The sequence below is a fragment of the Bos taurus genome, chromosome 5, assembly GCF_002263795.3.
Source record: "Bos taurus isolate L1 Dominette 01449 registration number 42190680 breed Hereford chromosome 5, ARS-UCD2.0, whole genome shotgun sequence".
NCBI classification, from domain to species: Eukaryota; Metazoa; Chordata; class Mammalia; order Artiodactyla; family Bovidae; genus Bos; species Bos taurus.
In genome coordinates, this window is record NC_037332.1 from 110,482,789 (window position 1) to 110,498,744 (window position 15,956).

The window sequence follows — 15,956 nt, forward strand, 5'->3', positions numbered from 1 at the left end:
CATCAAAGAATTGATGCTTTCAAACTGGTGCTGGAGAAGATTTTTGAGAGTCCATTGGACAGCAAGGATATCAAATCAGTCAATCCTACAGGAAATCAACCCTAAATATTCATCGGAAGGACTGATGCTGAAGCTGCAGCTCCAATACTTTGGCCACCTGATGCAAAGAGCCAACTCATTTGAAAAGACCCTGATGCTGGGAAATATTGAAGGCAGGAGGAGAAGAAGATGACAGAGGATGAGATGGTTGGATGGCATCACTGACTTGATGGACATGAGTTTGAGCAAGCTCCAGGAGATAGTGAAGGACAGAGAAGCCTGGTGTGCTGCAGTCCATGGGGTTGCAAAGTCAGACATGATTGAGTCACTGAATAACAAAAACAACAATGTAAGACTAAGATCGTGTGGTAGGGAGAACAGGGGAGCTGGGTGGGGTGCTCAGCTAGGGCGGTTAGGGCAGGCCTTTTGAGGGGCTGGATCTGAGATGAGCCCTGCACAAGGAAAAGGAGGCAGCTGCATAGACCTGGGAGAAGAGTTTTTCAAGCAGAAGGAACAGCAGGTGCAAAGGCCCCAAGGCAGGGACATGCTTGGTGTATCTGAGGGACCGAAGGAAATCTGTGAGCCTGAAGTGGAGACTGAGGTCTTCCAGGAAGGCAGAGGCCCCATGTGCAGAGTCTTACAGGCCACAAAGGAGAGCTTGGGCATTGTTTTCATATCTGTAACGAAACTCCAGGAGAGAGCTCATGGCGAGAGGAGATGGGTCATGGCACAGTGAGATCGAGGCTGATGTAGCGGCAAGGCCTCAGGTGGTTGGAGAGGTTCTGAGCACTGAGCAGTGACTGCTTCTCCAATCAACCCCAGTCCAGCCTCCTAGATGTAAGTCCAGGAAGGCAGAGCTTGTGTGAGTCGCTCAGTCATGTCCAACTCTGCAATCCCATGGACTGTAGCCTGTTAGGCTCCTCTGTCCATGGGATTCTCCAGGCACGAATATTGGAGTGGGGTGCTATTGCCTTCTCCAGGTCATCTTCCCGACCTAGGGATCAAACCCGGGTCTCCTGTATTGCAGGCAGATTCTTTACCATCTGAGCCACCAGGGAAGCCCAGGGAGGCAGTAGGCTGTGGTTAAAAAGGGAGAGCTGTGTTAAGACTCTCCAAGCTTGGGCACCCTCTAATAGAGAGATGAGCAAGGGTGAGAAGGCTATTCCCTTGGTCTGCTGGTTAGTTAAGCTTCTCTGCAAAGACATCCCAAAGTAAAAGGATTTGTTTCTCTCTTCAACAACTGTCTGGCTTGTTGATTGCTGGTGGTCCCCAGCAGGATCAGCAGGACTGAACAGGGGAGAGGTGGTCCAGGCTACGATAGGGTGAAGCTGACTCCTGAGCCATGACAGAATCCTTGGACGATTCCCACTCCTGTGGGCCCCCTGGCCCTGGTGAACCTTCCTTCTTCTAGTGAATGCAAAACAGATGGGAAGAAATGCAAAGTTCCCAGCAGTTCCCTTTCCTCTCTGTGCAAACTTGCCCTCTTCCTGCTCTTCCTGTTTTGCTGGGAAACTTTTTTTTCTCTTTTCAAATACTTTTCAGTTGTTTGGGAGGGGATGTTAATTTCTCCAAGTTCTTTTTCACTGCAAGGAAGGGTGAGGGCAACCTGACAGGTGGTGCTGGGAGGATGCACCTGGGAGAAAGAGAGGCAAGAGGCGAGTGCTTCTTTGTGTTGGTTTCACCCTGAGAGTTCTGCCAAGTTGCTTGCCCTTCCCACACCCAGCCACCCCACCCCACCGCAGTGGGCCAGTGAGAGACCCAGAAGAGGCTGGCTGCTGCTGGCCGCCTGCACTCCCCACCATCCTGGCTTCATCTCCATTCCTGCTCACAGTGGGGACCAGTGTCACCCTAGAGCCGACTAACCTGGTCGGAGAAGGAGAACTTCTCACTGTGTTCCATCACCTTTACCTCTCCTCCTCCTTCCTTCCCCGGGGGTCTCGAAAGTAAAAGGAAGTGTTAGTTGCTCAGTCATGTCCGACTCTTTGTGACCCCATGGACTGTAGCTCACTGGGCCCCTCTGTCCATGGGATTCTTCAGGCAAGAATACTGGAATGTGTTGCCATTTCCTTCTCCAGGGGATCTCCCCAACCCAGGGATCAAGCCCTGCATTGCAGGCAGATTCTTTGGTCTGAGCCACCAGGGAAGCCCTGGGGTCTCCAGGGTGGGTGCTAATGAAAACTAAAATCAGGGACTTCTCTGGCAGTCCAGTGGTTAAGACTTTGCCTTCCCACGCAGGGGATGTGGGTTCGATCCCTGGTTGGGGGACTAAGATCCCACATGTCTCATGGCCAAAAAAACCAAAACTTAAAAGAAATGCAATATTGTAACAGATTCAATTAAGACTTTAAAAATTGTCCCCCCACACACACCAATCTTTAAAAGAAAAGACCAAACCTTACTGTGACACAGCAGTTCTGGGACCTGTTTTAAAAGAAACTTCTTGGGGTTAAATTAGAAAGAATTCCTCTGATGGATTCATTGAGCTCTGCCTCTAACTTGCATGCCTGGCGGAGAAAGCTACTGTACCCCGCTCTGCGGCTCAGATAAGGTGGGAGGGAAAGGGGATTTCCAGCACTTGAGGACACACCTGGGCCTCCCACCCATCGCTGGGAGGGATTTCCCAGGGGCATGATTTCTCAGGTGAGCGGGTAAACCACAGCCAGAGGACAAAAGAACGTGTTGGCCTGATTATGTCGTTTAGAAGCAGTGCTGGTGGAGATCCCCGGCTAGGGGAGGCTGGCCCTGAACTTGGTCACCAGCCAAGTTCTTCAGCGTCCTCCAGGGCTGAGAGCATTCTAGCGTTGTGTGCGTACCCCAATCTGTGAGGTCAGCTCTTCTACCCGGGCAATCCTGCTGCCAGGCACGGGCCTTCACCTGGAGGGGGTGGCCCATGAGGACTTTGCCAAAGAGAATTTGTACCTGCTCTTCCTGTTCTGAGCCCTGGAGGGAGCCGGAGGCCTGGGGCACCTGGGTTAGGTCTGCATGCCACCATCTCTCAGAGGTGGGACATCGCTCTGGGGGACACTATGAACCACAACCTTAGTCTCATGGGGGCTGGGAACACTTTTGTGCTCTGGGTCCTAGGGGACCCATAACAGGTGATGGGTGTTTGCAGCAGGCAAAGTCGGGACCTGTGCGCAGTTTCTGTGTGAATTGAAGGGGGCCGGTTGGTCAGCTGAGGGGCCTGCTGGGATGGGTCCTATTGTTGGCCCCACAAAGATAGAGAAGTAAGAGGTGATGCATGCGTGCATGCGTGCTCAGTCATGTCCAACTCTTTGCGATCTCATGGTCTGTAACCCACCAGGCTCCTCTCTGCATAGGATTTTCCAGGCAAGAATACTGGAATGGGTTGCCCTTTCCTCCTCCAGGGGATCTTCCTGACCCAAGGACTGAACATGTGTCTTCTGCATTGGCAGGTGGCTTCTTTATCACTGAGCCACCAGGGACACTCCAAGAGGTGATGAGACTGTCTCAAACAACTCAAACCCATACACACATATACACATTAATATTAGTTTTTGGGTGCCCTTAAAAGGAGTTTTTGTGTGCCAAAAAGATTATTTAGGGGTTTGTTTAGCTTTTTAAAAATAAATATTCAATTAGTTAAAGTTATACACAAAAGGAAAAACCCTAATTCACCCTTAATCTCTTAATTTTGGCTTCCATATTAATAATTTATTATTTTAATTAGAGATCTAGCAAAGTTTAGCTCTCACTTTTAAGAAGGCTTTGTTAATTTTGGTCTCGTTTACAAACTTAACTCCTTTAAACATTTCATATTGCATTATCCAGCATACATGTTTGCTTAACTTCCTAAGTAGAATAGGCTGATAAATCTTCTCAAGTAATTAAGCAATTATTATAAACTTAACACATTTAGCTTAAAACTATGGCAACTTTGAAGTTTGATGAACCATCTAGTCCTGTGTATGAAAGAGTAAAAATCTCAAGTGCAGATCAATTACCAGACATATTTTAAATTGGAATCACAAGGCAATCCATTCTAATAAGCCAAGTTCTCTTTAACAGTGTAAGGATATAAAATAGCAAAACTGCCTTCAAATGAAAATATTAACATTTCAGTTTTTGTTCTTTTTACATTTCTGTACTTAAGTCATGTACTTTCTTCCTGAGGGTAAAAAGTACTTAAGCAATTTCTGAGGATACCTACTCAACCATTCAAAGTCACATAAAGATCTGAGACGTTTAGCCAAGATTCTCGCCTGTGATCCTCCCAGGCCATTTAAGCATCTATAAACGTATTTATGTCTCGAGATCTCCCTTGTGGGGTGATCTCAGAGCTCTTGGTCCATTTCCTTGAGCTTGAATCATCCCATTACCTAATTCTTCCCTCTGTTCATAGAAATTTGTAATTCTGACCTGAGTTTCTACATCACTGATTGGATTTTGTATGATTCTGCCTCTTAAAATGTATAAAAATGCCTAAAGTCCTTCGAGTTTGGTGAGATTAGTAGCTAACGTTTATGGAAGCCCAACTCTGCTCCAGGAATAGTTCCACGTGCTTTTCACTATTAATTCATTCCATTCAAACAACTCTTGAAGTAGGTGCTGTTAACTTCCCCATTTTACAGGTAAAGAAAATGAGACACAGAGAGATTAGGTCATTTGTCCAGGGTTATACAGGCAGTTGGGCTTCCCAGGTGGCTCAGTGGCAAAGAATTTGCCTGTCAAGGCAGAAGATGTAAAAGATGTGGGGTTTGATCCCTGGCTTGGGAAGATCCCCTGGAGTAGGAAATGGCAACCCACTCCAGTATTCTTGCCTGGAAAATTCCACGGACAGAGGAGCCTGGTGGGCTACAGTCCATGGGGTCACAAAGAGTCGGACACAACTGAGCACGCACACGGGCAGTTAAAAGGTAATTCGGGATTCAGAGCCTAAAATCCCATCACGACGCCACACTTAGGCACACTCGCACCCCATGGGTTTGATGTCTGCTATTCAGACGTATCTATTCTGTTAGCCTTGATAAACTGAACTTTACGTTTTGGGAAATGGCCCTTGCTTCTCATTCTGATGAGATGGGAAATGTTTTAGCAAAACATAAAACAATGGAGATGTATCAGTAAGCCTTTGCAATCAAATAAAGCATCCCCAAACTCAGTGGTTTAAAACAATACTCATTTATTCTTTTTAAAAACAGCTTTATTGGGGCTTCCTTGTTGATCCAGAGGGTAAGACTTGGCATTCCCAATGCAGGGGACCTGGGTTTGATCCCTGGTCAGGAAACTAGATCTTATATGCCACAACTAGGACCCAGTGCAGCCAAAATAGATATTTTAAAAAATGAAAGCAGCTTTATTGAGATATTATTAATCTATAATAAACTTACATATTTAAAGTATACAGTCAGTGAGTTTGGATAAACCTGTGAAACCATCGCCCCAATCAAGAGACCTAAGAGAGAACCTACCCAGCAAGAACAGACCATTTCTAAAGTCCACTGGTAAATCATTCAAAACAGTATTTTCAAGCTCCTATCATATTCCAGACACTCTCCCAGTGCTAGGGACCATATTTTGTTATCATGGCAACTGGAGCTTGTATCATCATTGGAATAGGTTGATGATGATGTCAACCTTCCTCTGGCATGATCAATACACTGGCCATCTGGAAAGGCAGGACACTTGGATGCCCTTGGTCCTGGGCAAGGGGGGGCCTCAAGCTTTAGAGAGGCCCAGATCAATTATCCCCCAAATATCCTTTATAGCTGGTTTTCTAAATTAGGACCCAGGGCCCAATCTGCTTACATCCATAAATCTTTATAAATTAAGAACAGTTCTTATTTTCCTAACATGAATCGAGGGGACTAAGCTATTGTCCTGTAGAATGTTCTTCCTTCTGGGTTTGTCGGATTGGCTCCTTGTCGTGATGTGGATTCAGCTGGGCTTTTTGTCTTCCCTTCTCACTGGCCCCCCTCCCTCTGTGTCTGACACACCTCACTTGCATGGAACAAGCAGCCTTCCATCCCCCAAAACTGATGAGGATAGAGAAGATGAGAATTATGGAATTACAAATGTCACTTCATGGCAATTTCTAGAACATTTCACCAAGTAACTGCTGACGTAACATTCTTCTCAAGCACACCTGGAACATTTATGCGAATTGACCATTTAGCTCATCAAAAAGGAATGTTTGGTTAATGACAAAAAGTTGGATTGAACAAATAACACTTTCTGACCACCACATAATTCAGGATGAAGTTAGTAACAAAAAATATAGAAATAAAAAAACCACTCTTTAAATAATTCATGGATAAAAAAAGGGAATAATAAAATTTTGAATATGCTTAGAAGTGAATGATAAGGAAAATTCCACACATTAGAACATGTGGGAGGCCTCTGTGAGATAAAAAGGCTGAAAATCAATAAGCCAAACATTCAACACAAAAGTTAGCAAGAGAACAGCTGAATCAACTCAAAGGAATTACGAAGAAGGAAATGTAAAAGATAAGAATAGACATAATGAAACAGAAAACATCCATAAGGTACATGTGACTAATGACACCAAATTCTGGTTCTTTGAAAAGAGTAAGAAAACAGGCAAGCCTCTGGCCAGTCTAAATAGGAAACGGAGAGGTGGCACCCGAAAACCATCAAGAGGAATTGAAAGGAAACATGGCCCCAGACAGAGAAAGCATTTAAATATATCGAGAGACTATCAAGAGCATTTTTTTGGCCAATAATTTGGAAAATTTAAATCAAATGAAATGTTGAAAATTTTGAGTGTGCAAAACTTTTTACCAGTAATACACTTTGGCTCCAGAGAAATTTCAAATGTGAACAATGTTGTAACCATTTTAAAAATTGAATTGGTGACCAAACATCTTTATATCAAAGAGTATCAGACAGCTTCCTTTATGGTCCAGTGGTTAAGACTCCTCCTTGCAATGCAAGGGACACCTGTTTGATCTTTGGTCTGAGAAGATCCTACACGCTGTGGAGCAACAAAGCCCATGTGCCCCAGCTTCTGAAGTCCTGACGCCCAGAGCCTGTGATCTGCAACAGGAGAAGCCAATGCCGTGAGAAGCCTGCACACCGCAACGAAGTGTAGGCCCCGCTCTGCACAACCAGAGAAAGTCTGTGCAGCAACAGAGACCCACTACAACCAAAGAATCAAATCACATGAATGAATAAATACGTCTTTAAAAAAGAGTGTCAGAACTGAACTTAAAAATTCAGGAACTTCACCAAATATTTAAAGACTTAAAAATTTCAATCTAACACAAACTCTTCCAGAGAACAGAAAAAGATCCCCAATACTCCCTAACTCATTTCTTAAGAAGTTGGCTGAATCTTGGTATCCAAACCAAAGATGGCTGGAGAAAAGGAAATACAGGCCAATCTTTTTCTTAAAATATTAGCAAATCAAATCCAACAATACATACAAAAGATAATGCATCATGACCAAGCTGGGTTTGTGCCAGGAATGCTTTGGAAAATCAAGCAGTATAATTCATCCCATTAATAGATAAAAGGAGAAAAACCACATGAGCATCTCCACAAACGCAGGAAAGATGTCTGATAAAATTCAACTTCCATTTATGATTTTTTAAAAATTCCAAGCAAACTAGGACTAGAAAGAAATTCTCTTATTTCAAAGATTTTTTTAAAAAATGTAATTAAACATGTTCAGTTCAGTTCAGTCGCTCAGTCGTGTCCGACTCTTTGCGACCCCATGAATCACAGCACACCAGGCCTCTCTGTCCATCACCGACTCCCGGAGTTCACTCAAACTCATGTCCATCGAGTCGGTGATGCCATCCAGCCATCTCATCCTCTGTCGTCCCCTTCTCCTCCTGACCCCAATCCCTCCTAGCATCAGAGTCTTTTCCAATGAGTCAACTCCTCGCATCAGGTGGCCAAAGTATTGGAATTTCAGCTTTAGCATCAGTCCTTCCAATGAACACCCAGGACTGATCTCCTTTATGATGGACTGGTTGGATCTCCTTGCAGTCCAAGGGACTCTCAAGAGTCTTCTCCAACACCACAGTTCAAAAGCATCAATTCTTCAGCGCTCAGCTTTCTTTACAGTCCAACTCTCACATCCGTATGTGATCACTGGAAAAACCATAGGCTTGACTAGAAAGACTTTTGTTGGCAAAGTAATATCTCTGCTTTTGAATATGCTATCTAGGTTGGTCATAACTTTCCTTCCAAGGAGTAAGCGTCTTTTAATTTCATGGCTGCAGTCACCATCTGCAGTGATTTTGGAGCCCAGAAAAATGAAGTCTGACACTATTTCCACTGTTTCCCCATCTATTTCCCATGAAGTGATGGGACCAGACGCCATGATCTTCGTTTTCTGAATGTTGAGCTTAAAGCCAATCTTTTCACTCTCCTCTTTCACTTTCATCAAGAGGATTTTTAGTTCCTCTTCACTTTCTGCCATAAGGGTGGTATCATCTGCATATCTGAGGCTATTGATATTTCTCCCGGAAATCTTGATTCCAGCTTGTGTTTCTTCCAGTCCAGCATTTCTCACGATGTACTCTGCATAGAAGTTAAATAAGCAGGGTGACAATATACAACCTTGACGTACTCCTTCTCCTATTTGGAACCGTCTGTTGTTCCATGTCCAGTTCTAACTGTTGCTTCCTGACCTGCATACAGGTTCCTCAAGAGGCAGGTCAGGTGGTCTGGTATACCCATCTCTTTCAGAATTTTGCACAGTTTATTGTGATCCACACAGTCAAAGACTTTGGCATAGTCAATAAAGCAGAAATAGATGTTTTTCTGGAACTCTCTTGCTTTTTCCATGATCCAGCAGATGTTGGCAATTTGATCTCTGGTTCTTCTGTCTTTTCTAAAACCAGCTTGAACATCAGGAAGTTCACAGTTCATGTATTGCTGAAGCCTGGCTTGGAGAATTTTGAGCATTACTTTACTAGAGTGTGAGATGAGTGCAATTGTGTGATAGTTTGAGCATTCATTGGCATGGCCTTTCTTTGGGACTGGAATGAAAACTGACCTTTTCCAGTCCTGTGGCCACTGCTGAGTTTTCCAAATTTGCTGGCATATTGAGTGCAGCACTTTCACAGCATCATCTTTCAGGATTTGGAATAGCTCAACTGGAATTCCATCACCTCCACTAGCTTTGTTCATAGTGATGCTTCCTAAGGCCCACTTGACTTCACATTCCAGGATGTCTGGCTCTAGGTCAGTGGTCACACCATCGTGATTATCTGGGTCATGAAGATCTTTTTTGTACAGTTCTTCTGTGTATTCTTGCCACCTCTTCTTAATACCTTCTGCTTCTGTTAGGTCCATACCATTTCTGTCCTTTATCGAGCCCATCTTTGCATGAAATGTTCCCTTGGTATCTCTAATTTTCTTGAAGAGATCTCTAGTCTTTCCCATTCTGTTGTTTTCCTCTATTTCTTTGCATTGATCTCTGAGGAAGGCTTTCTTATCTCTCCTTGCTATTCTTTGGAACTCTGCATTCAGATGCTTATATCTTTCCTTTTCTCCTTTGCTTTTCTCTTCTCTTCTTTTCACAGCTATTTGTAAGGCCTCCCCAGACAGCCATTTTGCTTTTTTGCATTTCTTGTCCATGAGGATGGTCTTGATCCCTGTCTCCTGTACAATGTCACGAACCTCCATCCATAGTTCATCAGGCACTCTGTCTATCAGATCTAGACCCTTAAATCTATTTCTCACTTCCACTGTATAATCATAAGGGATTTGATTTAGGTCATACCTGAATGGTCTAGTGGTTTTCCCCACTTTCTTCAATTTAAGTCTGAATTTGTCAATAAGGAGTTCATGATCTGAGCCACAGTCAGCTCCTGGTCTTGTTTTTGCTGACTGCATAGAGCTTCTCCATCTTTGGCTGCAAAGAATATAATCAATCTGATTTTGGTGTTGACCATCTGGTGATGTCCATGTGTAGAGTTTGCTCTTGTGTTGTTGGAAGAGGGTGTTTGCTATGACCAGTGTGTTCTCTTGACAAAATTCTATTAGCCTTTGCCCTGCTTCATTCCGTATTCCAAGGCCAAATTTGCCTGTTACCCCAGGTGTTTCTTGACTTCCTACTTTTGCATTCCAGTCCTCTATAGTGAAAAGAACATCTTTTTTGGGTGTTAGTTCTAAAAGGTCTTGTAGGTCTTCGTAGAACCATTCAACTTCAGCTTCTTCAGTGTTACTGGTTGGGGCATAGGCTTGGATTACTGTGATATTGAATGGTTTGCCTTGGAAACGAACAGAGATCATTCTGTTGTTTTTGAGATTGCATCCAAGTACTGCATTTAGGACTCTTTTGTTGACCATGATGGCTATTCTATTTCTTCTAAGGGATTCTTGCCCACATAGTAGATATAATGGTCATCTGAGTTAAATTCACCCATTCCAGTCCATTTTAGTTCGCTGATTCCTAGAATGTTGACGTTCACTCTTGCCATCTCCTGTTTGACTACTTCCAATTTGCCTTGATTCATGGACCTGACATTCCAGGTTCCTATGCAATATTGCTCTTTATAGCATCAGATCTTGCTTCTTTCACCAGTCACATCAACAACTGGGTATTGTTTTTGCTTTGGCTCCATCCCTTTATTCTTTCTGGAGTTATTTCTCCACTGATCTCCAGTAGCATATTGGGCACCTACCGACCCGGGGAGTTCCCCTTTCAGTATCCTATCATTTTGCCTTTTCATACTGTTCATGGTGTTCTCAAGGCAAGAATACTGAAGTGGTTTGCCATTTCCTTCTCCAGTGGACCACATTCTGTCAGACCTCTCTCCACCATGACCCGTCCGTCTTGGGTGGCCCCACATGGCATAGCTTAGTTTCACTGAGTTACACAAGGCTGTGGTCCATGTGATCAGATTGGCAATTAACATGTTAGTAAATGATAAAATGTTAAGATCAGGAACAAGGCAAAGATACCTGCTTCCACCATTTTTATTTGGCATTAAAATACAGTAGAGCCAGAAAAAATGAATAAAAATCATAAAATTGGAATACAAGGACCAAAACTGCTGTTATTTACAGAGGACTTGATCACTCTCTTCTGTATTAGGAGTTGCTAAGAATTGTGCCTGGCACATAGGAGTAACTCAAAAAAGTATTTGTTGAGTGAATTAATTCATGATTGATGGAGAAAACTGTGTAAAAATGATTCACTCTGACAGTGATTTGTCAATTTCTATTTGTGATTTTTTTTGTTTATGTACTTTGAAGCTATGTTGGAAATGAAGGTTAGAATTTTTCTGTCTTCCTGATGAAAATGGTGTCACTTGCATCAAAGATAAAGTGACTCACTTTGTCATTAGCTATTTTGCCCTGAAGTCTCTTTTCCTCTCTGAATGTTAAAATACATACACCTGCTTTCTTTGGGTATTTTCCCAGTATATATTTTTCATTTGTTTACTTTCCAACTTGGATTTTGTTTTGATATCAAACCTGACTAATCCTTGCCTTTTTTATTGCTGTGAAATTTGCATACATAAAAGTCATCATCTATTTATTTTTTCTCACTTGCATCTTTTTTTCTTCCAGTTTATTGAGATATAATTGACAATGCAGCAGTGTATGAGTAAAAAGGTATCTTGAAAAAGTGTCTATTCAGGTCTTCTGTCCTTTTTTTAATTGAGTTATTTTAAGTTAATCATTGAAAATGAACAATTCAGTTGCATTGAGTACATTCACTAAGTGTTGTTCAATCCCCACCTCTGTCTGCATGCTAAGTTGCTTCAGCCGTGTCAGACTCTATGACCTTATGGACTATAGCCCACCAGTCTCCTCTGTCCATGGGATTCTCTAGGTGAGAATACTGGAGTGAGTTGCTATGCCCTCCTCCAGGGGATCATCTCAACCCTCAAGATCATACCCAAGTCTCTTATGTCTCCTGCATGGGCAGGAGGATTCTTTACCTTGAGTGGGACCTGGGAAGCCCAGCCTCTACCCCTATCTAGTTCCAAAAAATTTTCATCACCTCAAAAGGAGACCCCGTATCCATTCTCCATTTACCTCCATTCTCTCTCCCCAACCCCTGGCAACCATCAATCTGCTTTCTGCTTTCATGGATTTACCCATTCTGAATATTTTACATAAATGTAATCACACAACATGTGACTTTTTATGTTTGGCTTGTTTCTCTTAGGATAATGTTTTTAGATTCATCCATGTTGTAGCATGTATCGATATTTTATTCCATTTTATGACAGAATATTAATAATATTCCATTGTATGCATTTACTACAATTTGTTTATCTATGGATATTTGAGTTATTTCCATCTTTTGGCTATTGTGAATAGTGCTACTATAAACATGAGTTCATATTTGTTTGACTACATTTGTCAAACATGTATTTGTTTGAATACCTATTTTCAATTCTTTGGGGTATATGCCTTGGAGTAGAATTGCTGGGTCATGTGGTAATTCTATATTTAAGTTTTTGAGGAACTAACTGCAAAGCCATCTTCCACAATCCCTGAACCATTTTACATACCCACCAAAAATATACAAGAATTTCAATTTCTCTGTATGCTCCCTGACACTTGCTATTGTCTGTCTTGGATTATAGACATCTCAGTGGGTGTGAAATAATATCTTATTGTGATTTGATTTTGTGGATCCAGGAAAAGAATCCGCCTACGAATGCAGGAGACGTGGATTCAATCCCTGGGTCGGGATGATCCCTTGGAGAAGGAAATGGCAACCCACACCAATATTCTTGCTTGGGAAATCCCATGAACAGAGGAACCTGGCAGACTACAGTCCAGGGGGGTCACAAAATAGTCAGACATGACTTAGCGACTAAACAATAGCAATGGTGACTAATGATGTCGTGCATCTTTTCAAGTGCTTATTGACCATTTGGGAAAATGTCTTTTCAACTCCTTTGGTTATTTAAAAAATCATCTTGTTTGTCTTTCTGTTGTTGAATTGTAAGAACTCTACATATTTTTGATACTGGACAAAGCAGAGTACAGAACGGCAGTTTCAGAGCTGAGAGATAATAGCTTCAGATATATGATTTGCAAATATTTTCTCCTGTTCTGTGGGTTGTCTTTTCACTTTCTTGATAGTGTCCTTTGAAATACAAAAGTTTTAAATTTAGATAAAGCCCAATGTGTCTATTTTTCATTGGTTTGGAACATTAGTGAAAATTAACCATATGTTATGCTATAAAGCAGGGCTCAACAAACATCAAAGATTAAAATTATACAGATCACTTCCTATGATTATAGTGGACCAGTTATAAATCAATAAAAAGATAATAGATTATTAATGTAGCTGGAAGTTAAGATGCTCACATCTTATAAATCCTCATATAAAGGATTTATATAATCCTTTAGTCAAAGATGAAGTATAATGTTAAACTGAAAGATAATATGAAAATTTTACATATTAAAAATTGTGGCATTCAATTAAAATAGTATTTAGAAGGTAATTTAAAGCCTTGATTTCATACAATAGAAAATAGGTGTGTGTGTGTGCTCAGTTGTGTCCAACTGTTTACAACCTTATGGCCATAGCCCACCAGGTTCCTCTGTCTGTGGGATTCTCCAGGCAAGAACACTGGAGTGGGTTGCCATTTCCTACTCTAGGGTATCTTCCCTGTGTCTCCTGCTTTATTTAGCAAGAGGATTCTTTTACCACTGAGCCCCCCACAAGCCCCTTCACTACAACAAGGCTGTGATCCATGAAGGGGACCCGGGAAGCCCACAATAGAAAATAAGAAAGACTAAAAATTTATCATTTACACATCCATATCAAGAAGTATTTTTTTTTTAATGTAGCAAAACAAATCCCCAAAACAGGGAAAGAAGAAAAATAATAAAGGATAGAAACTGATGAAAGAGAAAATATATAGTAGAGCAGATCAGCAAAGAGAGTATATTTTAAAAATACTAATGAACTTGGTAACCTTCTGCTAAGATTGATCAAGAGAAAGCAGTAAGGTATGAATAATATAATAACATCCAGAATGAAATAAGGACATAACTTCATACATTGCAGATATACATAAAATAATAGTGGGATATTATAAACTTATACTAATATATTTGAAATTTTATAATGGACAAGTACCTAGAAAAATATAACTTACAATATTGACTCAAGAGGATGTAGAAAACATGAATAGTCCTATAGCCATTGAATATATTGAGTGAATCATATGACATTCAGGATCTACTTAGGAAATAAAAAAAAAACCAAACTGGTTATTTGAGCAGAGAGAATTTAATGGAAAGAATTGTTGACTAGGTACAAAGGCATTAATTGGGTAACTGAAAGGGTAAAAAGATAACTCTAAGATTTGCTGCTAGCAACTTTAGAATGCATTTATCACTCCTAGGATTGGGGAAGCAAAGGGACAGTGTTGGATTTATTAAAATTTAGTGACTTTGAGGAGGGGGGTCCATAAAGATGAAACTCAGACCTCTAATGGAAGGGGTAAGGTCAGACTGATCCAGGTGTCGGTCAGCTTGGAGGAGGCACCCCACGAGTTTGGAAACCCAACTTGTGAGGAGGGGCATAAGCTGGCTAGTGTCTCTGGGGTGTGCGTGTGGGGTGTGATCAGGCTGGTTCTGCAAGTGTTGGAAAGACTTCAAACTGGAATCAGTTGCTGTTGCAGGGTGAATTGCTAGGTGATTCTCAAGGGAGTCAAATAGGAAGTAGATGGAAAACAGGCAGACACAGCTTCCGCCCTTGGATTCCTATTTTTCCTCTAGCGTCTCCTACTGGCAATCTAACATGGCACCAGCTGGCCAAGCCGAAAAGAGGTTTCGACTGGCAGCTACAGCATCACAACTCAGAATATAGAAGGGCATCTGGGCTTCCTGGTAGCTCAGTTGGTAAAGAATCCACCTGCAATGCAGGAGACCCCGGTTCAATTCCTGGGTCCAGAAGATCCCCTGGAGAAGAGAAAGGCTACCCACTCCAGTATTCTAGCCTGGAAAATTCCACGGACTGTATAGTCCATGGGGTCACAAACAGTTGGACACGACTGAGTGACTTTCACTTTCGAGCTGAGAGGCAATAGATTCAGAAGGGGCAAGTCCACCTCACAGGCTTTTCAGCATTCATAGTCACCATTATATATGTGTTTTGACTTTCACACAACAAGGAAACAACTCTCGGTTTCCATTTAACTTGATGCCACAATCCTTCACGCAAATAAAGACATTCCCAGTTTCTCCCCCAAATGAGAAGATGCAAAGTACTAACAGGCATGTATCCCTCTCTGGGCAATGTTAATAACTCCTAAATCTGGTCACAGTCACACCTGAATATTCTGCTACCTAAATACAAAATTGGAAAGTTAACTCCCAACGAAACTTATATAAAATAATAATAGGAAAGGGGGAAAGAGAAGAAACACAAACACACATCCCATAAAGCAGTCAAGGAAGAAAATAATCACAGTTGACACAGTCTTTGTTTCTATAACAGGCAATGAGGCTGTAGTTGACATTTATCATTTCTTCTTCTACTCCTCATTCTGCATATCCTTTGCTTTCAACTGGCTAGGGTGAAACTGATGAGGTGACATAAGTCTTCATTCCCAAAGTCTCTGAATTCTTAGTGGTCCTTGATTGTTATAGTTTTCCATTAAGTTTTATGATTTGACATGAAGAATTGAGATGGCCAAAAATTTCGTTCAGGTTTTCTTGCATGGTAGTGTCAAAAACGCAAATGAACTTTTTGGCCAACCCAATACTCAGGGGAATCCCAGAACATCCTCTCAGTTCAGTTCAGTAGCTCAGTCATGTCTGACTCTTTGCTATCCCATGGACTGCAGCATGCCAGGCTTCCTATCCATCACCAACTCCCGGAGCCTACTCAAACTCATGTCCATTGAGTTGGTGATGCCATCCAACCATCTCATCTTCTGTTGACCCCTTCTTCTCCTGCCTTCAATCTTTCCCAGCATCAGGGTCTTTTCCAATGA

General features: G+C 42.0%; 1 non-coding gene across 1 annotated transcript; it reads left to right on the forward strand.

The window, feature by feature from the left end:
* Positions 1-15,641: 15,641 nt before the first annotated feature.
* Positions 15,642-15,723, forward strand: MIR2285M-4 (microRNA mir-2285m-4). Its single transcript, NR_107781.1, has one exon. It is a non-coding gene; the product is annotated as a microRNA mir-2285m-4 (primary transcript).
* The last annotated feature ends 233 nt before the right edge of the window (positions 15,724-15,956 follow it).